Here is a 27235-nt window from a genome sequence, read left to right as displayed (position 1 = left end):
TGAAATCAGAGGAAAGGTTTCCGACGTCGCTATTCTACAACCACTGACAAACTTTGTAGTGCGTTGGAAGGATCGACTTCGGTAAGATGGGACTGGTTGCCTTTTTAGTTTACGGTAAACTTTCAGCTTCTCTGGATTAGTTTGTCATTTAGGGCCCGTTTAATTGTCAGGTGAAATTTAACATGGTAAATTTACAATGGTAAATTTTTTTGAAAAAATTTACAGGATGAAATTTCTCCTTCTTCTAATCTGAGGCCCTGTTTGATGCACATGAAGAATTTAACGTGGTAAATTTAACCTTGTTTGATGCAAAAGGTAGAAAAATGAAGAGAATTTTTCATAACTGTTAAATTTAACGCTGAGAATCTTCCAAAACTACAGTAGACTAAAGTTGTATTAGCTTAATTCAATGACTGCTCCTGCCAAAAACTTCTGCAGGATCTCTCGATAGTTCATCAACAATAAAAATGAATGAACTGTCTAGGAAAAACAAGTCACCAGATAATCTATCAGGTGAGTAAGCATATAGCACCCAATTATCTGAGCTTTGAAGAGGAATGGTTCATGTGAATCTTTTATTAGACAGATCCAAGCTTCTCATGGACAGTGACATGAAGAAGTCACTCAAAATGGGTCCTGAAAGTTTGTTAAAGCTAAGGTCCATCACAGTTAATTTTGTGTATAATTTTCTAAAAAAATATGCACGCTTCAAGGAAAAAAACAGGACATCAAAGAATTGCAGGGATTCAAAAAAGAACCAATTTTCATATTGTTCTGCAAATTCTCAGCGTTGAAGATAGGCACATCAATGTTACCATTCTCCAATTTCTTCTCGGAAGCACCCAATTCATCTCCAATCGCCAATGTGAGGGAGCTCGTCGACTGCAGGAGCACCCAATTCAAAGACGCTTCACACGCTCCCAGCTCCAAATTGAGCGGGAGCACCACCAGCTTCCTCATGGCATTTTCCGTAATCCAGACACCACTACCATGAACTTCATCGACGTCATGGGGATCCCTTTCCTCCTCCGACCTCCCTCGCAAGTACCGGCCTCCCTCCAAAGCCCTGATATTCCTCAACTCGTCGTTTACTCCATCCCCTACTGACCTTCATTCTGTTGTGCCGCTCAAGTCCACCAATTCCCCTTCTTCGTCTCCCATTTCCGATTTTGGCCTCCTCTTTCGCCGCAAGCTCCTTTAGCTCGAGAGCCTATGGGTTAACTCCTCAGCGGCCATTGCGAAGAACCCCAATCTCCGGTCCGCTTCCATTGACAGCCTCAGAACCGTTGAGTCTTGCTTCCGGAGTATGGGACTCAGCCGCGATGACATCGGCCGGATCCTCAGCATGCACCCCCAACTCCTAACCTGCGACCTCCGTCGGGTATCGAGCCGGGCCCGAGCTCGATTTTTGGATGTCGGGATGGCCCGATGCTCCAGCCTACTTTAATCTGACTGGCCTTTCATTGGTTCCAAAAGTAGTTGACAGCAATGTTTTCTCGTTGCATGGTTACCAATCAGGCTCGAGTTTTTTTTTTTAATTAAGTTGAGCGCATTTGAATGACATTCCAAAACCAGGTCTTTAAAGTGTTTGTATTGCATCAAAATAGGTTTAAGCGGGGTTTAAGAATAGCCAGTCTTGATAAAACCTAGTTTTGAAGTAGGGCGTCCAAAACTTAACCCTCATTAGGTTATTCATAAAAATTGGGTTTTGGACCATGCCTTTAAACCTCATCCAAGCATTTGATTTTCACCAATTGTGGAGTTATTTTTTTCATTTTTGCTAAGTGGCAATAATTTAAAATTTATTATTCTTTAAGGGGCACAGAACATAGCTACAAATAACATTTTAGAGTTTTAAAACGGTGAGGTTTTCCTCATGCATAATACGGTGAACTTGAAAAAAATGAGAAAAAAATGGTAAATTTTTAAAAATTAAAAAACTAAAAATTAGAAGAAAATAAAATAAGTGAGAAACTAATAACACAAACATCAAAAGATAAGTAAATTTGAAATAAATAAAATGAAAAAAAAAACATTTGGCAATAAAAAAATAAAAAAAGTGAATCATTTTTAATAAAAAAACATGTTTTTTTAAGTTTTAAATGGTAATTTAATTTATCACGTTTTTTGTTGTTGAAAAAAACACGTTTTTGTGACTAGATTCTAAAGATAAAAATTTTGGGGCTAGTGTGGACAGATAAATAATAGTGTGGTCAGATAAACTGGGTAGATGAGAATGTCATTAAACGCCCCAAAGCCTTTTTTTTTTTTAATGCAACTGTCATTTCCATGTGGTTAGGAACATGGAATTTATTAATAACATACCCTGTTCGTTTTAATACTTCTCTTCGAAGAGGAGTTGAGTTTCCCCAAAAAGTTAGGCGCTCATACGTTATTTGGCAAATGCTAGGCGCTCATATGTCACATCATTGATTCATTAGAAATATAAAACGAGACGCGAATGTAAACTCAATATTGTTTGTGTTGTATCGTATCGACCCCACAAGTATCGCTCATCCGGTCATGTTACCGGCCAATTTTATAGTGACAGGTGTCGTATATTCAGATGCAACAAGTCAGCCAAGCTATAGAGCCGTGGCCCGGAGCCATGTACAACGAGCGAGACGAATTTGAGCTCGACTAGTTTAAAACGTATCATTTGATTTACATATTTAAATAAAAAAATCACTAAAAAGTTGTTAAAAAATTTATCAAAATTATTAATATGTCCCTCAAGATTAACAATCAGGGAAGACCTGAGTCGAGCTTGAACCAGTCAAGCTTGTGTGACTAGAACTCAACTCATTTATAACTTGAGTTTGCCCGACTCCTTTATTAAACAAGTCGAGAATACACATGCAAGTTTGAGCCGAGTTGGCACGACTTGTCGTAACAAGTTAATAAGACTGAGCCGCATCTATATTGTCCATGAAAAGTGTTATTTTTTCATTATAAACATATTTCAAGATCACTATGTCTGGTTACTATATTCAACATTTTGATTATTAGATTTAGGAATAATATGCATAATATCGTATCATACTTCTTATAATAAGAATATGATGGTTTCACAACACACACACACACACACACACATATATATATATATATAACATGATCTTGTTCTTAATCTTGCGTCCTCTTATCGATATTTTAACAGTCAAAGTTAATGCCATGATGATTATCCAAGGTCAAATCCAAACATGAGAAATATGAAACCATGGGTTGCAATTGTTAGGTTGGAAGGAATCTACCGTTAACATTTATTGGAGTTGTACCAAAGATGTACGATATCATCTGTAGCGAGGAAATATTTGACATAGAGCAGAAGAAAACTATGTTTGATGTCATTTCAATGTAAACATAAAGAAGATGTAAATATTAAACATTGATTGTGCTGCTTTAGAACAATCTTGTGATTTCAGTTTGTCTTCCAAGAATATTTAGAGTAAACGAACACTTTAGTTATCGTTGATCCATATAAGGCTATAAGCCCGTCTTGACCTTCACAAACAAGTTAAAAAATAAACTAACATTTAATTATTGTTATTAATATATTGATGTGTCGAAACATATTGACTGATAGTCTTCACATTCTGCAACAACAACCTGCTCATGATATTTTGTCTCTTTTAGCTCGTTCACTGTAGTTTTGGTTCATTTCCTTTGGTGTACTCTTGGTTTGTTTTTCTTTCCTGGCTCGCGCTAGCCCTTAGGGCGTTGTGACTACCTATTTTTGTTGTACATATTGACTGATATCAGCTGATCTAGCCTTATTAGCCGCCCACATTCTTATGTGAAGGAGGTGGAACCAATATATTTGACATTACACCGCACCAATGCAAGTATGAATCTCTAATAATAATGTTTCTCTTCAAGCCAAATGACCTCTGCCAACATTTTAGGTGCAATAGAAATACTCTCAAGTTTCGATAACAATGTGCTTAAGTTTTGATTTCTTTTGTTTAACTGAAAATTTTAGATCCTATGCTAACTTGATTGCATTTAAAAAATTGAACTCAAAATTTTTTTAGGTGAGCAAGAGGTGATCCTCCCGTCTCAATGAGACCTACAAAAGTCAAGGACGTTACCATTTAAAACTTTAACTCAAACTTTTAAAAAACGACTTTCTTCAATAAAGACGGTAGAACACCTTATACATATGCTTCTGAAGTATCTTTCTGGAATCCCACTGATTTGGGGTGTTATCAATGGCCACTCAAAATGAAGATGGGGATGTGTGCAATTGAAAAGAAAAAAATACAGAGAATGAGAGTGATGCACGGCCGAGGCCGCCTTTCCAAATTCTGTTTCGGCATCAACACCAAGCATCTGCCTGGTGGAAATGGAGTTATGGAGGGGCCCGGGTGGCCGTCTCGTCTTCCTTTGCACCTGTTATGCTTTGCATTCTGCTGTTGCTACTGTTTGTTAACTAGCATTCCACCCCTTTCTACAGTGGTCTCTTTGCCCTTTCGTCTCTCATCGAATAAGATACGGTGGTCACGGTTGTCATCCACGTCTTCCTCTCTCGTCCTATATGGTTTGTAGAGAGATACAGTCAGAAAGAGTACTACCACATCTTACTTTCCTCCTTCTAACGAGAGCGAGAGAATTTGTGCAGTTGGGGAGCGACGGAAGAACATGTTTCAATGGGAGAGAGCTTGTTGGTGAAGGGGGCGTCCGAGGCAGAAGTATCAAGGGTGGGAGGAAGAGGTGCAACTGACTGGCTGTGCTGGGGTTTGGTGGTAGAGGAGGCGAGAAGACAAGTTGTAACGGCGCTTCCCCTGGCTCTCGTCACCATGGTCCAGTTCCTGCTGCAGGCCGTCTCCCTTATGATGGTCGGCCACCTCGGAAGCCTCTATCTCTCCAGCGCCTCCATCTCCTCCTCCCTCTGCAATATCACCGGCTACATCGTCCTTGTAAGCAGCCACAAGAACCGCTTATAGATGATTTAATTAGAATATTTGCTCTTGAGCCATTAGAAAGGCTCCAGAACACCACTGTGGTGGTTTGTCATCTATATGGATTTTTTAGTACTACCTTTTTTTCATTTTAAGACTCCCTTTGGTGCCTCAATTACAGAAAACAGTGACCATGGTGTAGTCCTCCCGTTTCATGCTTATGGCTGTCAAGGTTTTGGATTTAGTATGACCTTACTGAGTTCATCTAATTGGGTTTGCAGGTCAGATACTGATTCCGTGAAAAATAGAAAAACAACTCAGATCAATAGCCTGAAATAGCTAGATATACAGCAAGCGTTACAAGATTCCAAAGGCAAAATCCCAACTTTTGTCAAAATCATGTTGATTGTTGGATTTCTTCTACTTTACTAGTTCAGATTCATCAAGTTTGGATGTGCTCTGCTATAGTAATGGTATCAGATGCAGACTTAAACTATTCATACTGTATAGGATAATGGTGACCGCCTGACAGTGACAGAGGCTAAGATCATTTGCAAAAACTCTTTTTTTGAAGAAGGATCTTACTTCCTTAGATCAGTTTTGTTTAGTCGAACCATTTTTAATGATTGTAATGAGGCCCAACAAAAGTTGTTAGTTAATGCTAGCTAGAAAAATGGATGGGGGAGATCGTTAGTGATGGAAGATGCCACATCTTATAATTGGATCTAGTTAAATTTTCTTGTAAATGGATTCAGATCCACAATCCATCCCTTCTCTATAATAAAGGAAACATTGGTTCATTTTGTAGGAGGGTGAATCAGAAATGCAATCCCTTTTAGTTTTCTCTCTTCTTCCAATTAATATAATCGTTTGCTTAAAGAAATAGTTTGCTGTTTTTTTCTCCTGTTCTTTTCTTTCCCAAGTTATAGTTAGGGTTAAACATAGTTATTAGTTTAGTTGTGGATGCAGTTGGATTAAGATCGCTTTGTTTGGTTGGAGGGAAAGGAAGGGATGGAAAGGAAGGGAATGAGAAGGGAAGGGAAGAGAAAGGGAAGGAAAGGGAAAAGAATGGAATGGAAAAGAATGGAAAGAATTGATTAAAAAGTTTGTTTGAATAGAAAGGGAAGGAAGAGGTAGTGTGAGAATAAAAAATTCTTCCAATTACATTTCTTTTCTTTCCTTCTCAATTCGTCGGATTTGGGAGGCAAGAAATTTACACTAAACAATCATTTTCTTTCCTTTCCTTTCCCTCTCCTTGCAGCCAAACACCTTTTGCCCATTTCCATCTCTTTCCCTCCTTTCTAATTAACTAACCAATTGCTCAATCCCTCACTTTCCCACCCTTTCCCTCCTACCAAACAAGCCCTTAATCTTAATTTTTTTGCATCAATTTATCAGAGCAGGGTTTAGAAAGAAGCAAAATTCTACGGTTAATGGAAGAACGAGTGCAACAGATCTTAGATCTCATCGATCAAAGGTTTGATGAGTTTAGGGACGAATTCAAGGGGATGTTTTGTTCAATTTTGCAGAAAGCACAGAGTTTCTCACCTGCTTACTAGTGTGAACCACAGTCATGCCATCTTCCCATCGGAAGTTGAAGGAAGCGAGCAGTCACGGGATCCCTTTCAGAGAGGCGCCATGGTTTTTGGGGAAATCTGAAATCAGGATTATGCATCAGTTCCCGTCGAAGCTCAGTTGGTGGCAGGCATACCAAATCCGACGCCAAGGCTCCCCGCCACATCCTCCTGACATCATTAGGCAGAAATCTCGGCCCTTGTTGGTCTGCCCACCGGTGAGCAGACGAAGGCGCCGTGTCCGGCGAAGGGAGCGTTGGCAGCGACAGGTCTTCCCATCACGTTGGGTGGACCAGGTGAAGCACGGCAGTTATCTTGTACTCTGAACAGGAGCTCCCTCTCATTCTGGTACTCTCTGCCCTCTTGCGCCATCCAGCTTCCTCGAATGCAAGAAACCCTAACAATGGAAGAAGAAAGCAAAAAAGAAAAAAGACACGCAGAAAACAAGGTGCAGGGAACGCCGCGAGGATGATGGCGGTGCAGGGAATGCCGCTAGGGATGTCAATATATCCGGTTTGGATAGGATATCAGACCCATTTGATCCGAAAAAAACCGATATGGATAAAAATTTAATATCCGATTAAGAAATCGGATCGGATTCGGATTTAATAAATGACATCCGATCGGATTCGGATTCGGATTCAGATTCGGATATACATGAATATCGAATTGGATTCGGATACGGATTCGGATCGGATTCAGTTTTAGACAAATATCCTCCATCTAATGCTTGAAAAATGGCAAAATTCGGTTCAAAATTCGGATTCGGATTCGGATATAAATATAAAAATCGGATTCGGATTGTAAAATCGGATTTCGGATTCGGATATGACTTTGCTTTGTCCGAATTCGAATTCGAATATATGACTATCCGAAAAAACGGATATGGTTGAAGATGTATCCAATCCGAATCCGATCCGTTGACATCCCTAAATGCCGCCAGCACTTCTGCAACCTGGAGGCAAAAATTGGAGGTGCCTCTGTCCTACCGGCCGCTGTCTGTCGCTCTGCCAGCCGCCGAAGTACGAGAACTGGGGGGGGGGGGGGGGGGGGGGGGGGTCGCCCGCCACCGCTGTCCACCCACCATCATCGTGGGAGGGGGGCAGTGGCCGCCCCACCCTCCGCCGGTGATTTCCCCTCTCTGCCTGAGGCGGAAAGGGGAACCCCGATCCCGACCTCTCGAATCCTTTCGAGAGGCCCGATAGGTCGAACTGGTCTCTCGTGAGACCGGTTCAAACCGATTCGGGTTGTGGTCCCCATTCGGACCGTATCGCCCGATTCCCGGGAATATGCGTTCGAATCCGGGTCTAGGCAACATAACCACCTCTTTTCAACCCGGTTTGGATATGATGTTGTCTCCTAACCTAGATCGGACCCAGTTCCTTCCATCATTTGAGAATGGATCTGATTTGGGGATGCCCAGAAATCATGTCCAAGCTTGCATTCCTTCTCCAAAGCCACCATTGAAGCTGCCACCTTGATCATCATAAGAAGATAATGAGCAAACCACCACTTTATAATACGCAGGCGGCAGGTCCTTTTGTTCAGCAGATCAAAACCTTATTCAAACCCTCTAAGGTGAAGAATCATTTTGGCATAATGAAAATTTAAACTCGTCGAGAGCGACCCTTTTCCAACTAGGGGAGTCTCATACAAGATGAAAGCGTAACCACATCTTATAATTGGATCTAGTTAAATTTTCAATACTTGTAAATGGTTCCAGATCCACAATCCATCCCTTTCTCTATAAAAGGGGGACATTGGTTCATTTTGTAGGAGGGTGATTTAGAAATGCAATCCCTTTTAGTTTTCTCTCTTAGTATAGTCGTTTGCTTAAAGAAATAGTTTGTCGTTTTTCTCTCCTATTCTTCTCTTTCCCAAGTTATAGTTAGTGTTAAGCATAGTTATTAGCTTAGTTGTGGATGCAGTTGGATTAAGATCAGTTAATCTTAATTCTTCTTGCATCAGTTAGTCTCCTTGTGGAAATGATTTGGCGGATTATCTAATCTGCTCATCTTCTGGCGGAGTCAAAATGGTTTTCTATAGGAGTGGTGGTCTAGAAAATAAACAAATTGCAGCATACGGCAGCCCCTTGCACTCCAGATGGCTTAGATGTATGATATATCATTGAATTTAGACGTGCAATTTATTTTCTGATCTTTGGAAGGGAATGATTGGCAAAGTCCTGTATCACAGGCACATAATCATTGTTGACATTTCCATTGTTAAATTCATATTAGAAACTTCAAAGAAATGGTCATATCCCTATATTTGCTGCTAAATGCATCTCCTATTCTTCACCAAAGAAACTCAAAACAAAGCTTAAAACAACGACAAAAGTTGAGAATCAACAAAGAAAAAAATTTGATTCATTTTCATTTATCATAAGATACTTCTAGCAATGGCTTCGTTACAATATGTAGAAGCGGCTTGCTTCACTGTAAGCTTGTAACTCTGACTGGTTGGTATCATTTGGCGTCAACAGCTTGGAATGGCAAGTGCCTTGGAGACATTACGTGGTCAAGCATATGGGACAGAACAGTACCAAAAGGTGGGAGTATATACACAAAAGGCTATAGTAACCCTCCTGCTTGTCTGCATCCCAATAACTCTTTTATGGTTCTACATGAAGAAACTCCTCATTTTGATAGGGCAAGACCGTGCGATTGCCCATGAAGCAGGCAAATATGCTGTCTTCTTGATCCCAGGACTTTTTGGTGCTGCTCTTTTGCTACCATTAGTAAAGTTTCTGTAGTCACAGAGTGTAGTATTGCCATTGCTGTTTGGTGCTGTTGTGACTCTCTGCTTCCATGTTCTTGTTTGTTGGCTGTTGGTCTTTAAATTTAGGATAGGACACATTGGAGCAGCTATTTCTGTCAGTCTCTCCTATTGGATGAACTTGGTTATATTAGCACTACATACCAAAGTTTCATATGCATGTAAGAAGACAATTTCTCTATTCACAACGGAGGCCTTTCATGGGATACAAAACTTCCTTCGTCATGCACTTCCATCTGCACTTAGACCTGGGCAATGGGCCGGGTATCCATAGGGTACCCAGTACCCGGCCCGGTCGGGTCCGGGTCCAGGCCGAGAAAACAGCCCGGCTCTCCGGGCCTGCGTTCGGGTCCGGGTCCGGGTTCGGGCAAAGAAAACGGCCCGTTTATAATTAAAAAATATTTTTTAATTTTTTTTAAATTTTATAATATGTATTTTATTATTAAAAATATATTTTATATTACAAAAAAATTATTTTATAATTAAAAAATATTTTTTATTACCAAACGGGCCGGGCCGGGACCCGGGCTATCGGCCCGGGCTGGGTCGGGACCCAGGCTATCGGTCCAGGCCCGGGCCGAGTTTTGGGCCCGGGCCGGGTTTTACCGGGTCGGGCTGACCCGGCCCGGCTTGTTGCCCCAGTCTATTGCAGTCATGATTTGGTAAAATTTTTTATTGGATTACTCTCAGTGCATTCTTTCTATTTGTTTTCTTCATCAACTTTCTTATGTCATTTCATTTTAGACTTTTTTTTTTTTTATTGGCTGGCGTTTGCTTCGATACAGTCTGGAATACTGGATAATTGAACTGCTGATATTGCTTTCCGCACTTTTACCTGATCCTAAGGTGCACGCTTCAGTTCTTTCAATTTGGTATGGCTTCATTCCCCAGGCTTTCATCCATGAGCTATTTTATTTTGAATATCATTACTAATAATCACAGCCTCAGGTGCCTTACATCACTTTATCCCAATGTTGTAAAACGTGTATCGTAAGCCGTATCGGTCGAGCTTTGAAATACGCTGTATCGTAACGTATCATAACCGCATCGTAAATTTTTTTAAAAATTATTAATAAATCAGAAAAATTTAAAAAAAAATCAGAAAATTCATAAAAAATCAGAAAAAATTAAAATAATAATTCTTCATAGAAAACATGTTTGAGATAGTGATAGACTTATTATTGCTATAAACTTACGCGTTCATCATTCAATGACATCAAAATTCATAACAATATCATTCAAGAAAGCATAAGCAATAAACTGATAAAACATTCAAGTATTCAACAACCATAGATTCATAACTCTTAAGTCGTTCGATATATATAAAATGAAAGCACTCTTGACTTGACTCTCATTGATGATTCATCATTCATAATCTTCATCATCTTCATCTTCATCGTAAAGAATTGGAAGATCCTCACCAACATATTCAGCACCAGCAGTGACAGTATCAGACTCTCCTTCATCAACAAAGCCTTCTGTTGCTTCAACTTTAAGGTTGAAGCATTCAAGATCTTCATCATCAAATATTGTACTTGGTTCTTCCTCAACCCATGGCTCTAGATCGTTAAAATTTTTCAAGCTGATAGGATCAAACTGAGATGTATGCTTCCTTGCTAATGATTTTTCTATTCTCTACGTTAAATAAGAGAAAACATGTTAATATATAATTTCATATAAATATATTGTACAAAAAATGTAAAAATTAAGTTATATGTCTATATTACCTTTGTTTCAACCTCATATTATATCGAACAAAGACAAGGGCATTCAACCTTTTATGTTCGAGTCTATTCCTTTTTTTGTTATGGATATGTTGGAACACACTCCAGTTCCTTTCGCATCCACTTACACTGCATGTCTGGTTGAGGACTTTGATTGCAAAACGTGCTAGGTTTGAACAATCAAACTCATACATATTCCACCACAAATCTAAACAAAAATATAACAAATCAATGTAAAAGTTTTAAAAGAATCAAATGTAACAAATGTAAAGTAAATTAAAAATTTCTATGTATTTACCTCAACGCATGGTTGTTCTGGCTCGAATGGCGACATGTTGTCTCATGTTTTGAAAACGAGTATCATATAGATCCAACTCATTATGCACAACATCTTGTTCTCTAGAATCTGTCACTAACACGTTAATACAATCCAATAAACCACCTAAGACTTCTCTGTCCTTCTTAAATGTAGGAAAAAATCTAATTGCAGGATTTAGATAGTAAGCTACTGCATGAAGATGTTGATGAAACTGTCTAGTCCACCTTTTATCTATAATCTTCCATATGGGCATATATAACTTTTTCTTTCCTTTCAAATTGTTTTGAATTGCCTCTTTTGCTTTATCCATAACCTCATATAAGTACCTTATGGAAGGTCTATCCTCGATGTCAGCTAACCTGAGAACTTTAACTAATGGAACACAAACCTTCAATAGATTCACACATGATTCCCAAAATTCGTTATTGAACACAATATCCACAACTAAAGAAGCATTTCTTTTATGAGCATGTGGATATGTAGCCCATTCTTCACTAGCGAACATCTGCCTCAAAGGAATTCTTTGTTTCACCACACTCTGCACAGTCAATACATTTGTGACAAATCTAGTTTGTGCAGGTCGTATTAATTCAACTCCTTTTGTAAATTTTCTCATCAAACTCAATACATATACATGATTATAGATATATTTTGTTACCTCTTGACATTGGTCAATGACTGATTTCATATCATGCATCTCATTAAGATCTTGAAGGATTAGATTAACACAATGAGTGGCACTATACTTTTGAAATAACAAATCTCCTGCAGCTCTATAATTTGCAGCATTATCTGTAATAAACTATACATTGTTTGCAGGTCCAACTTCTTGTACGACATTATCAAAAACATTAAACAAAATCTCAGCAATCTTAGGAACATCAAATAAGTCAAGAGATTTCAAGAACATTGTACCTTTAGGGTAATAAACAAGAAAATTTACAAGTGTTCTTGACCTTGTATCAGTTCATCCATCTGACATAATGAAGCAACCTATTTCCTTCCAACATAATTTCAACTCATCGCAATGTTTAGACACTTCTTTGACTGTATCCTGAAGAATTTTACCCCTCAACTGATGATATGATGGCATTTTGAATTTGGGACCTATAGAAGCAATTGCATCTGCCATGGCTTGGAATTGAAAAGAATTAGATGCATTAAATGGAATATATGCATCATAAAACCATTTACCTACCATCTTTTGTGCATGACATAGCATATCTTTAGATGTCATAGCAGCACGAATCTGCAGCTGAGCACCTGGGCTAGCATATGAAGGGAAAAAACTCTTAATAGAACCAACACTAGACCTACCAGTAGGAACTCTACCACTATGTGGTCGCATACCACGCCTGGCCCTAGTATTTGTTGTGTCTCTTTTCTTCCTCCCCGTTATGCTAGATTACATGATCCTTTTTCCTCTAAGATCTCTACATCTTGAGGTTTTCAAATCTGTTCTTAGACTGCTATCATCTTTATCATCACATTCATAAGTTTCTTCCTCTTTTCTTCATCTTCCAAAGGCTCATTATAGCCTACATCTGCCTCTTCAATTTCTTTTTGTATCCTCTTTTGATGTAAAACATGAAACATATCTAAACATTACTGACGCACAAATGAAGGCAAAGGTTTGTTTGGTCCTCCAACACAAGGAGACACATCTTTGGAGGTCCTGCCAAATAGTGTTTCATTTTACTAATTCCTCCTGAAAATGTATTCCCACAAAAGCTACATTTGAGTTTCAAGTGGTTATTCCCCTTCACCCTTTCGCACCATTGCCATGTAGGATCGATATCTTCAAAAAATAAAAACGAAATCCTGTGGTAAACTTAATGAAAAACATTCCAAATCTTTCAATGTACGATTGTACGATAAAAAATTATGAATATATGGTAAAAACATGAGATTTCAAACCTTACGAAGAAGAAATGAAGAAAACCTCTTTCCTCCCAACGAAAATCAACCACCCACGCACAATATGACCCTTTAATCTTTGATTTCATGGTGAAAATCGATGTTTTCACGGTGAAATTTGATGATCTCCCCCCTTGAATGCACAATCCCCACATTACAAATGAAGAACCCTCAGACGTTTTAAAGAAAAAGATGCGTCGGGAGCCTCTTTTTAAAAATTAGCACGTATCGTGTGATAGGGGCTTATTGCCCCGTATCGTACAATACGGGCCCTATATCGCACGATACGTGCGATACAGGGCCGATACACCCTCCATTTACGATACGGGGGGTGTTCGTATCGTAAAATGTAATCGATACGATACACTCATATCGTACGATACGGGCTTGTATCGTACAATACGTACAACACTGCTTTATCATTCTCTTTAGAGTACAATGTGTAGCATGAATTATTGCTATAAAGTATAAAGAAATTGTGCTGCAGATTTTCATTAATGTATAGCTCGGTGGTTTCTTAAGCTAACAAAATTTCCACTCTTCAAAGTTAAAGGATTATATCTGTGACTTGAACATGTGTTACAGAGATCCCCTATGGATTGAATAAGGAAACACCCGCACTTGGTTCTTTTGAACACCAGTTCTATACTTTAGATGTATTTTATGCTTAAGATCACCCAAATCAACTTCAACCAATAATAAGGCTGCTAAAAAACCACACATAGCTCTTGTTGAATCAGTTACTGCATTGGCTATGAAGCAGATCAGTTTACTTTTCCTATTTTAAGTAAATAACCTAAGAGTGCTTTGATTTGTTTGAGAGGGATGTTCTTATCAAAGAAACCAGGAAGATTACATTTGTGGTCTGATTTATTGTCTTTCGTGACATTATAGAATGAGAAATGGCACTGTTACATGTCTTTCCTGTGTATAACAGATGCCCTGTTTTATCAGTGGAACCACAATTTAGTTGCTTTCTTTTAGAGGCTCATTTTAGTCTCCATTTTCAAGATCAAGAAATTTCTTTGACATAACTTCTATTTGTGCTCCTAAACAGTGTTTACACCCTGAATGTGGTTTATTCTATACCATATGGTCTTGGTGCTGCTGCAAGGTCCACTTCTCACCCTCTATCATTAATATAAGAAGTTAAGATATGCTTAAATTGATTTGTTATCAAATTTTATTCGTTTTAATGTTCATATGTTTGCTTTTATTGCAGCACTCGCATTTCAAATGAATTAGGAGCTGGATGGTCAAGAAGAGCTCGGTCAGCTGTTTTCGTTGTTATATTGCTTGCTGTCATAGACATGTTAATTGTGAGTACGACTCTGTATGCCATCAGATATCTGTTGGGATATGCTTACAGCAGCGACAAGGAAGTCGTCCTGTATGTTGCGAAGGTGGTGCCTTTAGTTTCCCTGTCATCATGCATGGATGCAATCCAAGGAGTGCTCTCAGGTTAAATGATTTTGTGATTGGACAATTTACTCCTAAAGAGAATGCTCCAATCGAATGCTTGGGAATTAATTAGACATGCTTGCCATGCATGAAAGACAGTCCAGTTCCAGTCACACATGCACTTCATGAATTGCGTAATTCATGGGGTTAAGGAAACCACCTCAAGGCTGGTACTTGTGGAGAACTTCAGCATCTACATGAGAGGAACTCTACACAACAGATCATGATCTAATCATGAATAAAAACATGTGCCTTTTTCAGGTCATCGCATCAAGTTGGTAATGTCAAGCAAGACGTGTACTGCAAGATGCATTAAAAGCCTTACCTAGGTTTAACTGGATGCCCACTCCGCTGAAAGGAAGAATCAAAACAGATACAGATTGAACTAAAGATTTTCTTGCATAAAGAGTGGACTAGTTATTTGTTCTTAGATTGTATAAAAGAAGCCTAAAACTGGATTCAACTGAAGTACTATGAACTTTCAATTTTTTGCAGGTGTACAGCTTTTTCAATAAAATAAGTGAAGAAAAAGATTTAAACCTTCTGAAGCTATAGGTTTTGGCATCTTTTTCAATCTATTAAAAGCGGTAATTTTGGCTGATGCACCTAATTTAAACTATTAGCCACCAAATGCCGATCTCTTTTTCATCTATTCAGGTGTTGCGAGAGGATGCGGATGGCAGCATCTTGGGGCATATGTCAACCTTGGAGTGTTTTATCTGCTTGGACTACCAATTTCAGCCATTTTAGGCTTCTATTTTCATTTTGGAGCAATTGGACTGGTTGGGTGTATTATGTGGTTCCACAGCACAAACAATTCTTCTCTCTATTATTACAGCACTTACCGACTGGCAAAAACAGGTCAGTAGTATTACTTGTTAGTCAATAATGTTGTGTCACATCATTCATGAATTTCTTTGGTTAGCTGATCGCAAGAGTGCAGCTTTTAATCCCTGTTTTTGGAATTTTTGTTAGCTTGATGTCTGTCTTATTTTGTGGCCAGAGGGTTTAACTATTACTGCTAATTTTTTCAGGTTGACAACTCAAGGGATAGAGTGATTGACAATCCTACAGTTAACAATTACTAAACTGTTTGAGGCTGTAATAATTGCATATTGCACCCTCACATAAACCTTTGGTATATTCCATACAAGTTTGTGATCGTAAGATGAGAGAGAGAAAAAAAAATAGTTTCGATCTTCGCAAAATGCATCTGAAGGAGTTCAAACTATTTCTCTTACTGGACCTGGAATGAACAAATAATGCTGCAAATGTGGATCTGAAGTGCAAACCATTTATTCTAATCAGGAAGAAAGAAATGGCATGTTGGCATGGATATAAAACTCAGATTTGTAATTTGAGAATCCTTGGTTCATGTGCTCTTTCGTTTGTTCTATAAGATGTAATAGGCAATTCTGATTGGCAAATTGTCTGCAGGCATCGAGAGAGAAATAGTGATGTGATCATTCCGATTGGTATTGGATGAATGATGTGGAGCATTGGCGTCTTCTACCCTTCCTTATTGACTATCCATAGGTCGATCCCTATCTTCTACTTAAGCCCTTCCAAACGAAACTGCGGGATTGGTATTTGAAATTTTGTGTTCTTTCTAAGATGGATCGGAGATCTTTAGACATGCAACTATTACATCATTGGTTAAAGTGAGTCTCATGCTAAATCAGAAAATTGGAATTTATTAAATAAGGTATATTTATATTTACCTATCGCGATAGTTTTTTTTGTGATCGACTTCTTAAAAATCCATGCAGGCACATATGGCATCCGGCAGATTTTTAAAATCTTTTTTCTTTATTTTTCTTATAGCTTTTGCTTTTTACAGTTTTGTTTTTTTTGTTTTGAGATGGGTAATTGTGTAAATTACTCCTTTAAAGAGAATTTTTTATTTGGAGGTAGCGATTTGAGAATTATAAGAAAAAATTGAATGCGTAATTATTAGGCTATAAAAGTTGGGAGGTTATTTGTTATTTACCCATTTGTCAAGCTGCTTGTATAACTTTTTTTTTTTTCTAGTGCTTCCCTTATTAAATGTTTAGCAAAAAAGATATTGAGTTATTGGGCTGTATCAAGCGTTACCAGTCAGCATCTTTTATATATCATTATGTATATGGGGTTCAATTAATTTAATACCCTTATGCTTGCCAATCAAGAAAATGAAATTTAAAGTACACTAAATCCAGGTTTATTACTCCTTAATTTTTTTTTTTTAAATCACATGTGAATCCTTCTAAATTCTAATTGAAATTCAATCAAATTTCTCAAAGGAAATTCCGAATTATATTGCTATACAACAAAACCATATTTATACCTAAATATAGGAAATGGGTCTTCATCACCCATAAATGAAACCAAGAAATATTTTTCATATCATTCACGATATCGGGTTCTATATAAGATATAACTCTCTTCAATGCCTAAATCATTTGAATATATAAATTTTCAGTTTAACCTGATGCCTAATCATGTTGTATCCACTACTTTCATTTCCCCTCTTACCTCCATTTTTTCAGATGATCTTGTTTCTATTTAAGGGACAGAAATTATTGGTTCCCATTATCAAAAAAAGAAAAAACAATTGAATCGGTCGTCGATTGGCAATCAAAGTTAGAAAGTGATCTTCTTTTGAAAAGATAATCGAAAATATTAAAAATTTGTTAAAGTAAAACATTCTTAAAATATTTGAAAGTTAGGAAAATATAAGCACATGGCATTCTTGAATATATGTCACTAAATCGAAACAACTTGTTACTTCTTATTTGACTCGAGCGATTCGGATGACAGTGGTCTATACAATTGAAATATGAGATGGTATAGAAAACAATAAACTTGAGAGGATGGTGAAAGAACTCATCTATCTAGGGAGTTGGTGTACAAACAAGGTAGAATTGAAGGTAGGATTGGTAGTGGTCAGTTTTCATTTGGAATTTTTGGAATGTCAACTCTCTGTGCTGCAAAAAGAGAAACATCATTAATACATAAGTTGAAACAAGGTTAGGAATGTCAATATATTCGATTTGAATAAGATATCCGATCCAAAAAAATCGGATATGGAAAAAAATTTAATATTCAATTAAGAAATCTGATCAAATTCGGGTTCAAATATACATAAATATCCGATCAGATTTGGATACAGATTCAAATCAGATTCATTTTTAAACAAATATCATGTATCTGATGCTATTAAATTTTGAAAATTGGCAAAGTTCGGTTCAAAACTTTGGATCATTTTATTTGTTGGGAATACCAGTCGAAAAGTGCAATCGAATATCGAAAGCTGCTCATCTCTCATTTGCCTCATTAGAATATCAATTTGCTCGATTTTTCGACCGACAACTTGCTTTTCTTTTGTTGATTTAGTAAATGAACGATTCTATTCAACTCTCTCTCAACTTGAAACGACTAACAAAGAGCCAAATTCTTTACAAGCTTGTTTTGCTGCTTCATAGTGCTTCTTTTTTTATGCTTTAACTTGCACATCGATCAGAGGAGGGGGGGCGCTTGGGTCATGGCCCCACCCCAACGAATTGAAAAAAAAATATTGAAAAAATTAAAAAATTTAGTTGCGCCATGTATTGTTTGGATTCAGGTTCAATTTGGCCTTACTTGGATCTAGAGGTTCGACTGTTTAGCCCGACCCTAAAAAAAATCTTAACTTCGCCTCTGATATTGATGATCTTCTCTTTTACCGAGAACTGGTCATACCCAAGCCATTGCACCAACTTCTTTGCGAGTTTTTTTTTTTAATTCTTAACGAAGGGTGTGTTTTTAATAAAAATTGTCAAAAAATAGCCTGAATTTAGTTTTCTTTTCATAGGCAACGATTTTCGTATTCAACGTTACGGCAAAATTGTAATCTCACTATTTTAGCTAACAGTTTTCGTTTTCCAAGTTAGCAGAAATTTATTTAGGCTCCTGTTTTACAATTTTTATGAAATATGTGTCCCCTGTTAAGAAAATTAGAACGAGTGGTTCCTTTTGAAATCATAAGCAAAAGGTCGGTTTGAAGATGGATTTTTTTTTCTTTTTTTCTAAAATTCGTCTCCAACATAGGACAATATGTGCACCTTAATACCTAAATGGTCGTGCAGCGTGTGAAAAGTGTATCACCAGCTCGATTCTTGTAGGTGTTATTTCGAGAAAGCAAGTGTAGAAGGTGCATCACCTGTTTGATTCCTATAGGTGTTATTTCAAACAGACAGGTGCATAGAAGGTATATCGCTTGCTCGATTCCTGTATTTGTTACTTCTTTGGACCATTAAAAAAAGGAGCATGATACGCAAGTTGAAGGTATATCATAGCCCACCGAAGCCCACCAGTTAACCCAAGACCCCAGAGGTAAATGAAACGGAGGGGCTTTTGGGTCTTCTTCGAGTGGTGGCTCCTACTCACACCCGAACAAAGGTCAACATATGATACAACATAGCTTCTGGTTTTAGGAAATGGTTCGATGTAGGGTTCAAATGTGGGTGGCTTTCACGGAGTTGGAGGATACAGTTTGGCTATGTAATTTGGGGTATATGAATGTTAGGATCGGTGTATGCTAAGCCAGAATTCTGTTGGAATGGAGGTTGAACTTCGCCGAGTCCTGAAAGTTTGTGAGGACAGCTGCCTCATGACCAGCCAGAATGAGGGACGGAGCCAGGATTTTTTTCAGGGGCGGGCAAAATGATCCAACCTCTGGATCCGGATGGAGACAAATTGAACCTGAATCCAAACTATATGGCGCAACTAAAAACTTTCAAAATTTTCAATGTAATTTTTTTTTTCAATTCGTTGGGGTGAGGCCATGGCCTAGACACCTCACCTCCCTCCGCCCCTGGCCATAATGATACGGAGTTCAAAAGTATCAAGTTTTGGATTTTAACTCGATGTATCGTAGGAGAGTGTCCGAGAATTGGAGAAGGCTGCATTTACGTTCTCATTGTCTCTGTAGCTTTCAAACATGGACTCAAGTTGGCTTACGGTTTCAGAGTTTCATATAAAGAATTTTTGTGGGAGCGACTTGAAGAACATCACAGATGACCTACTCATGTCAGAAACAATGATTTTGCAAGAAATTATATTATTCATCTTCTCTCATAGATGGCAAGTGATTATTGTTATCTCAAACAATAAGACTTAGCTGTGTTCGATCAGACGCTTCTGTGGGGGGCGACATAGGTTAGAACCCAAATTTCAGAAAGTTCTTCTATATGCCCAAAAGCTACAGATTGTTTTGAATGACCCTGCTATTGATATAGCCAGGATCTGTGACCTTAGCTTCTCTCCATGTTTTTGCATGTACGTGGAGGTCGTGCATAGATTTTTGTGAAGTATTTCTTAGTCTCGCAGGTTTTTCTTTACCCCAAAGGCCCAAAGGGATTTCATATAGCTCAATTTTCTTGATTCATTTTTAGAGGTGATCTCTTGAGAAGAGAAATGGTCGTTTCTGCATACAACACGACCCAAGCCACTCACTCAATTCGTGTGCTGTTAATAATTCATTGATAGCTCTTTCAACGATGTACATGCAGTCCCCTCTCCTTAGTAATGTTTCACGGGCACCTTGCCCCACACTTTCCGACAAGATAAACCCACTCCATTTCTCTGTCCTTTTTCACTGCGTTTGACCTTTCTTTTGGCTATTTCATTCTATGTGATGGCAGTCGTTTCCCGTTGAAAAATGGCTGGAAAAAGGAAGGGTATAACTTGAAATTTTTTAAATTGAAACATGTAAATTGTGAGTCAAAGTATTTCCAGAACGAAGAAGGAAATTAACACACGAAAAAAATGCCAGGCGAGTTACGTGGTTCGATCATATATTTATCTACATCCACGGAATGATGGTCTTCTATATTTTTTATTTTTCAACTCTCATATTTTACAGATTTCCTGCCTTTGATTTTATACATTGATTCTAGACGTTGGAGGGTTCAACGTCTCTTTCAACGACAGGATTTTGTTTCTTTTCATAGTCATCTCCAATAGGAAATCATGTTTTGTTTCCTTCATTGTTGTTGTGTTGTTTTCGTCAAGAGTATCACCTTGTATGGAGAGAGCCGTTGATCCATTTTCTATTGTGGAGAGTCTTTGGCCTGTTTTCATCATTTTTGTTAACACCCCTCATCAATCTCATCCTGTCTTTGATAGGGTTGAGATTGAACTTGATGACCTTTAACTTTGGCGTTATTGCTACATGTGTCTACTTTAATAACGGTTTGGTCAAGATGTCAGCAATTTGATCCTTGGTTGTGACCAATTCTCCTTTTGCAAGCTTGTCTCTAACAAAGAGAAGATCGATTTCTACATGCTTGCATCTATAATGATATACTGGATGTGATGCTAGATATGTGGCTCCAATGTTATCACACCAAAGAATTGGTTCTCGGGATGATTTTATTCCAAGTTCTTGCAATAGAAATTTGATCCAAGTAACTTCGGCTGTTGCATTAGCGATGACTCTGTATTCTGCTTCAGTACTTGAGCGAGATACTACATTTTCCTTCTTTGAACTCCAAGAGACAAGATTTTCCTCAAGGAATATTGCATAGCCGCAAGTGGATTTTCTGTCATCCGGGCATCCAGCCCAATCAGCATCACTGTATGCTGAGATATCCATTTCCGTACACGGCGTTAGATTTAATCCATCATCAAAGGTTTGCTTTAGATATCTTAATATTCGTTTCACGGCAGCCCAATGGATGTTTGCTGGATTGTGCATATATCGACAAACTTTGTTCACTGCAAACGATATGTCTGGTCTCGTCATTGTAGCATAGAGTAAAGCTCCAACTATGCTTCTATATAGGCTTGGATCATGGAAGGAAAAACCTGAGTGTGCTGTCAAAGTTGGTGATGTAGCCATGGTTGTAGAGATCGGTTTTGCTCCCACCATATTTGTTTTCTTAAGTAGTTCCAAGATGTATTTCTATTGAGATAAGAACAAGCCTTGAGGAGAATGTTTTGCTTCAATGCCCAAGAAGATGTGTAGATCTCCTAGATCTTTGATTGCAAATTCTGATTTGAAGGCGGCAATCAGGTTTTGGATGTGCATATCTGAACTTCCTGTCAATATGATGTCGTCCACATAAATGAGAATGTACATGACCGTGTTTGTATCCTTGTAGATGAAAAGCGAGGTGTCTGTTTTGGCTCCTTGAAAACCCATCTTATGAAGAAAAGTACTTAGACGTGAAAACCAAGCTCTTGGGGCTTGCTTCAAGCCATAGAGCACTTTGTGAAGCTTGCAAACGTGATTGGAATAGTTCTTATCCTCAAATTCGGGTGGTTGAGACATGTAGACTTCTTCTTCTAGTGTTCCATGGAGAAAAGCATTTTGGACATCCAGTTGGTTGATTTTCCACCTGTGACTCAAAGCAATAGTGAGTATTATTCTAATGGTTGTTGGTTTGACTACTGGGCTGAAGGTTTCAGTGTAATCAATCCCTTCCTTTTGGCTATATCCCTTGGCTACAAGTCTTGCTTTATACATTTCTAGCTAACCATCAGCCCTTCGTTTCATTTTGAAGACCCATTTGCATCCTACAATATGTTTGTCACTAGAGATAGGTACAAGACTCCAAGTTTGATTTTTGAGAAGAGCGAGGTGTTCATTTTTCATAGCTTCTTTCCATTGTCTACAGGCGAGAGCTTCTTGAAGAGTATTGGGCTCGGTCTCAAAAGCCAAATTTGATGTTGTAGATAGGACTAAAGGATACTTGGTAGCTGAGTGGGTTTCATAGGTGGTATAGCCAGTGTTGGGCTTAACTATACCAACTTGAGATCGTGTTATCATGCTATGGGTTCTAGTAGTCTCAATGATGGGCTTGATATTTTCAGGTTGGACCCGGTCAGCTTGAGAACGAGTTATCATACTATGGGTTCTGGTAGGTCCACTACTAGGTTCGGCACTTTCAAGTTGGTCTTGGTTTTGGTGGCTCTCATTTGAGCTAGATTGTATCAAATCGACTTGCTCATCATGGTTGGGAAGGCTTGGTTGAGGGTTGGACGTGGCATGGTTCTCCTCATTATCACTTCTATGATCATTGGTGTCTCTCGAGTGGTTGACGTTTGAGAAAATGGGAACAAATTGAGGTGGATGTTGATCACTAGAAGCAGGTTGATCATTAAGCTTTTCTTCCTTGAAAGGAAAGGATTTTTCATTGAAAACGACATGGCGGGCGGTAAAAATTCTTTTATTTTTTAAATTCAGGTAGTAGTAACCTTTGTGTTGAGAGGCATACCCACGAAAAACACATCTTTCAGATCTGAAATCAAGTTTGTGATTCACATAGGGTCTTAAGTAGGGATAACATTCACAACCGAGGACTTTAAGAAAATTATAATCTTGGATTTTTTGAAATAACTTTTCCAATGGTGAAAGATAATTGAGAAATTTGGTGGGCATGCGGTTGATAAGATATATAGCAGAATTGAAAACATAAGGCCAATAATTTTTGGGAATATTTGCTTCGGCTAGAAGAGACAGGCCAGTTTCAACGATGTGCCTACGCTGTCTTTCAGCATTCCCATTCTGTTCGGGAGTGTGTGGGCAGCTTTTTCGGTGTCCTGTCATTCTCAGATAAGAATGGTTGTAGGTTTTGGTACTCACCACCCCCATCAGAATGCAAGAATTTAATCTTGTGTCCTGTATGATATTTAGTGAGCGCTTTAAAGGATTTAAAAGCAGCCCTAACATCAGATTTCAACTTAAGCAAATAAAACCATATATATCTAGAATATGCATCAACAAAAATAACATAATAACGATAATCATTTGTTCCCATGATTGGGGCAGGTCCCCAAACATTAGAGTAGACAATCTCAAGAGGTTTTTGTGCTTTGTAAGAAACAGCTTGAAATGGGAGTTTATGACTCTTTGCCTTATGACATGCTTCACATAAAGTTGAAGGAAACAAATTATCATAGCATAAATCAAAATCATTTATGACACGCCTAACTGTAACAAAAGCAGGATGGCCAAGTCTTTTATGCCAAGTCTCCAAAGATGCTCGTTCGCTACACATGGCCTCTTTATTTGTTGCAAAACTAATTTTGTAGAGGTCATTCTGGCTGATTCCTTGCTGCAGTACCTTCCCAGCTTGGTCCTTAACAAAACACGAGTTAGGATGAAACTCAATATAAACATCATTATCCTTACAAAATTTTTGAACAGAGAGCAAGTTTCTAGTTATATTTGGAACATGTAATATATCATTTCAAATCAAATTTCTAGTAAGCATGGATGAACCAATGTGGAGTATAGACAAACATGTTCCATCGCCAACCTTTAGAGTGTCTCTCCCACGATAGTCTGAATGTATAGAAAGTTTGTTTATATCAGTGGCGACGTGGTGGGTTGCGCATGAATCGGGATACCAATTGTCACCCCCAACTGGTTGATTTGAGGAGTTTTCAATGCCAGCATGAAATGCTTGAGGATTTGTGCTCTTGTTCTTGACGAGATTCAAGTAGGTATAGCAATTTTTAGCTACATGCCCTGTCTTCTCACAAATCTGACATATTGATCTTTCTTTGCCTTGAAAATTTCTGTTTTTGTATACAAATTTTCCTCGACCATGATAAGTATGTTGTCACACATTGAGCCCCTTGAAAACATTATTCGCAGTAGGCAGAAACTCATCATCATGACCCTTTTGATTTGCTCCTTGCATAAGTAGGAGGCCATAAAGTTTGTTAAGACTAACAGATTCCTTCCGTGTCTCCATGCTTATCTTGAAGGCAAGATGCTCAACTGGCAGACCTCTCAAAATGTATAAAACCAAATCATCTTCATCTACAGGTTTAGATGCTATAGCTAATTGATGCGCTGTCACCCTTACTTTATGAAAATATGCATCCATGGACATATTGCCCTTTTTCAAATCTTGTAACTGAGATTTCAACTGCATAACTCTGGACCGCGAATGAGCGGCGTAGGAATGTTTCAACGCATTCTAAACCTCTGCCGAGGTTTTCAATCCAATAATCTGAGCATGAACATTTTCAGATAATGACGACTTGATCCAACATAGAAGGATTTGATCTTGTCGCCAATTGAGATAGTCTTGGCTTATTTCTGTCATGCCAGACTTGTATTTTTCTGGTGCCGGTTTCATTCCATCAACGAACCCCATCAGATCACATGACATGAGTATGGGTGTGAATTGAGATTCCCATACCAGATAATTTTCAGTGTTCAATTTGATGCCGAGAGAGAGTTGCAAATGATTTGGGTGTTGCAGTAAATAAAAAGAGGGAGTTTCCATACCATTGCCCATCTAATTTCCACGTTTGTTGTTTGAAGAAGACGCCATGACAGAAGTTGATCCTCAACGATGTAACCTGGCTCTGATACCATAAAAGTATTTCCAGAACGAAGAAGGAAATTAACACACGACAAAAATGCAAAGCGAGTTACGTGGTTCGATCATATATTGATCTACGTCCACGGAATGATGGTCTTCTATATTTTTGACTTTTCAACTCTCATTTTTTACAGATTTCCTGCCTTTGATTTTATACATTGATTCTAGACGTTGGAGAGTTCAACATCTCTTTCAACGACAGGATTTTGTTTCTTTTCATAGTCATCTCCAATAGGAAATCATGCTTTGTTTCCTTCATTGTTGTTGTGTTCTTTTCGTCAAGAGTATCACCTTCTATGGAGAGAGCCGTTGATCCACTTTCTATTGTGGAGAGTGCCATTGGGCTGTTTTCATCATTTTCGTTAACAGTGAGTGAGTATATATGAATCTTTTTCAAAGATGGAAACATATTTATAAAGTTCTAGTTACAGTATGCCATGAGTCTACACCAATGTTTAGAGCACATTCATGAGACATACAATGAGTGTTACGATTGCCAACCGACCCGTGGAGGGTAGTTTGGCAGTACGAACACCTTATGAGTGTTTCAAGACAGATTCATAAGCCACTAAAACTCGTGTTTCGTGAATTTGATCTAATATTTGAGGCTGATTCATCAATCACTTACAAAATGTTCTTATTACCAATAACAACTTGTAAATGTTTGATGAATATGTCCTACAAATTGGGACACAAGTGTTCAATGAATCTCCTCAATTTTTGAAGCATGTTTATGAAACAGCTATAAACCATTCTTTTTACAAAAAGTGCCTAGGGGGTTGTTTGGCAAATAGAACACCATGTGAATGTTGCATCAATCTACTCCAAAATAAATACAAATTCATGAAACACTAGGTTTCATTGTTAAAAGAATCTACCCAATTTGTCTGGCAGATTCATGGAAAACTGATACCGTGATTCATTTGCCAAAGCACCTTAGGGGGTTTGACGTGGTTTGTTGGGTCAGCACTCGCATAAAGACTGGTCATGTGTTCAATTCTCTTGGGACTCGACCCTTTGCAAACAGAAGTAAACATAAGCCACCACTAGACCAGTAACAAAATCTCTCAACGTGGGTGCAGTTTTCCCTAATAATAGACAAAAAACCAATCTTGAAACTTCTTTCTTTTCTTTTTTCTAGAGTGACTAATGGAGTCAATTTCATTGGTAAATATATAACCATTTATGTATATATATATATATATATATATAACCATCTATATATAGATAGATAGACATATATGTATGTATATCTACATACACACACTTATGTACATATATATGTATGTATATATGCTGAGAATATTTTGATGAAAATGAGGGATGAAAATACTTTGATTATAATATGTGAAGACAAAGATCTAAACATCCAAGTAGAATCATGAGCTGCGCTTTCTTTTCATCTATTTAACAACTTTAGTGTTTGTACATAATTTGGACTACTGGTTGTCCATTTTAAATTGAACAACAGATGCCCACATCTTCTTTTCTGTATGTAGGTGTTGCAAGGGGATGTGGGTGGCAGGATCTTGGTGCATATGTCAACCTTGGATCATTTTATCTGTTGGGAATCCCAGTCGCTTCTGTTTTAGGCTTCCATTTTCATTTCGGAGGAACTGGACTCTGGATTGGTATACTGTGTGGTGCTACAGTACAAGCAATCCTACTCTCTCTTATAACAGGATCCACTAATTGGCAACGACAGGTCAGTAGGTTTTTTTGGTCCCTGTTAATCTTTGATAGCTATAGCTAAGAATGCAGCAAATATTACCTGTCAATTTTGCAGGCTGACAAAGCAAGGGATAGAGTGCTTGACAAGCCCATACCTTTCAATGATGAAGCTGCTTGAAGTTGCAGCAGTTGAATATTGCACCCTCATTCCTTGATAACAAATTTGTGATCCATAAGTGAGATTGAGGGAATTTTGCAGGAGTCCAAACCATTTATATTGGTTGGGAAGGAACATATAATATTCAGCCAGATGGCATACAATCTATTGGGTATGTAACTCCAGTTTGTATTTTTGCAATCATCGATCCAAATTGTCATTTTCCTTGCTCTTTCAAGGTCTGGAAGTATTTTTGATTGGTGGCTTCGTCTAAATCTTCTTTCTGGTTTAGTTCTAACTTCTGACGTGATTGCAGAGAGTAAGCGAGATAATTATGTGATCTTTCGGATTGAATGGATCAATCCTTCA

General features: G+C 38.1%; 1 protein-coding gene and 1 pseudogene across 2 annotated transcripts in view; both read left to right on the top strand.

Moving 5' to 3' along the window:
• Window positions 1–27235, top strand: part of LOC116247223 (protein DETOXIFICATION 12-like) — a 76747-nt gene that overhangs the window by 13955 nt on the left and 35557 nt on the right. The gene's annotated exons all lie outside the window — the stretch shown is intronic.
• Window positions 4144–26925, top strand: LOC116247651 (protein DETOXIFICATION 12-like; annotated as a pseudogene).

Source organism: Nymphaea colorata, chromosome 2 (genome assembly GCF_008831285.2).
Source record: "Nymphaea colorata isolate Beijing-Zhang1983 chromosome 2, ASM883128v2, whole genome shotgun sequence".
Classification (NCBI taxonomy): domain Eukaryota; kingdom Viridiplantae; phylum Streptophyta; class Magnoliopsida; order Nymphaeales; family Nymphaeaceae; genus Nymphaea; species Nymphaea colorata.
The sequence above is the reverse complement of the archived record's forward strand: the minus strand, read 5'-3'. Positions and strand labels throughout refer to the sequence as shown.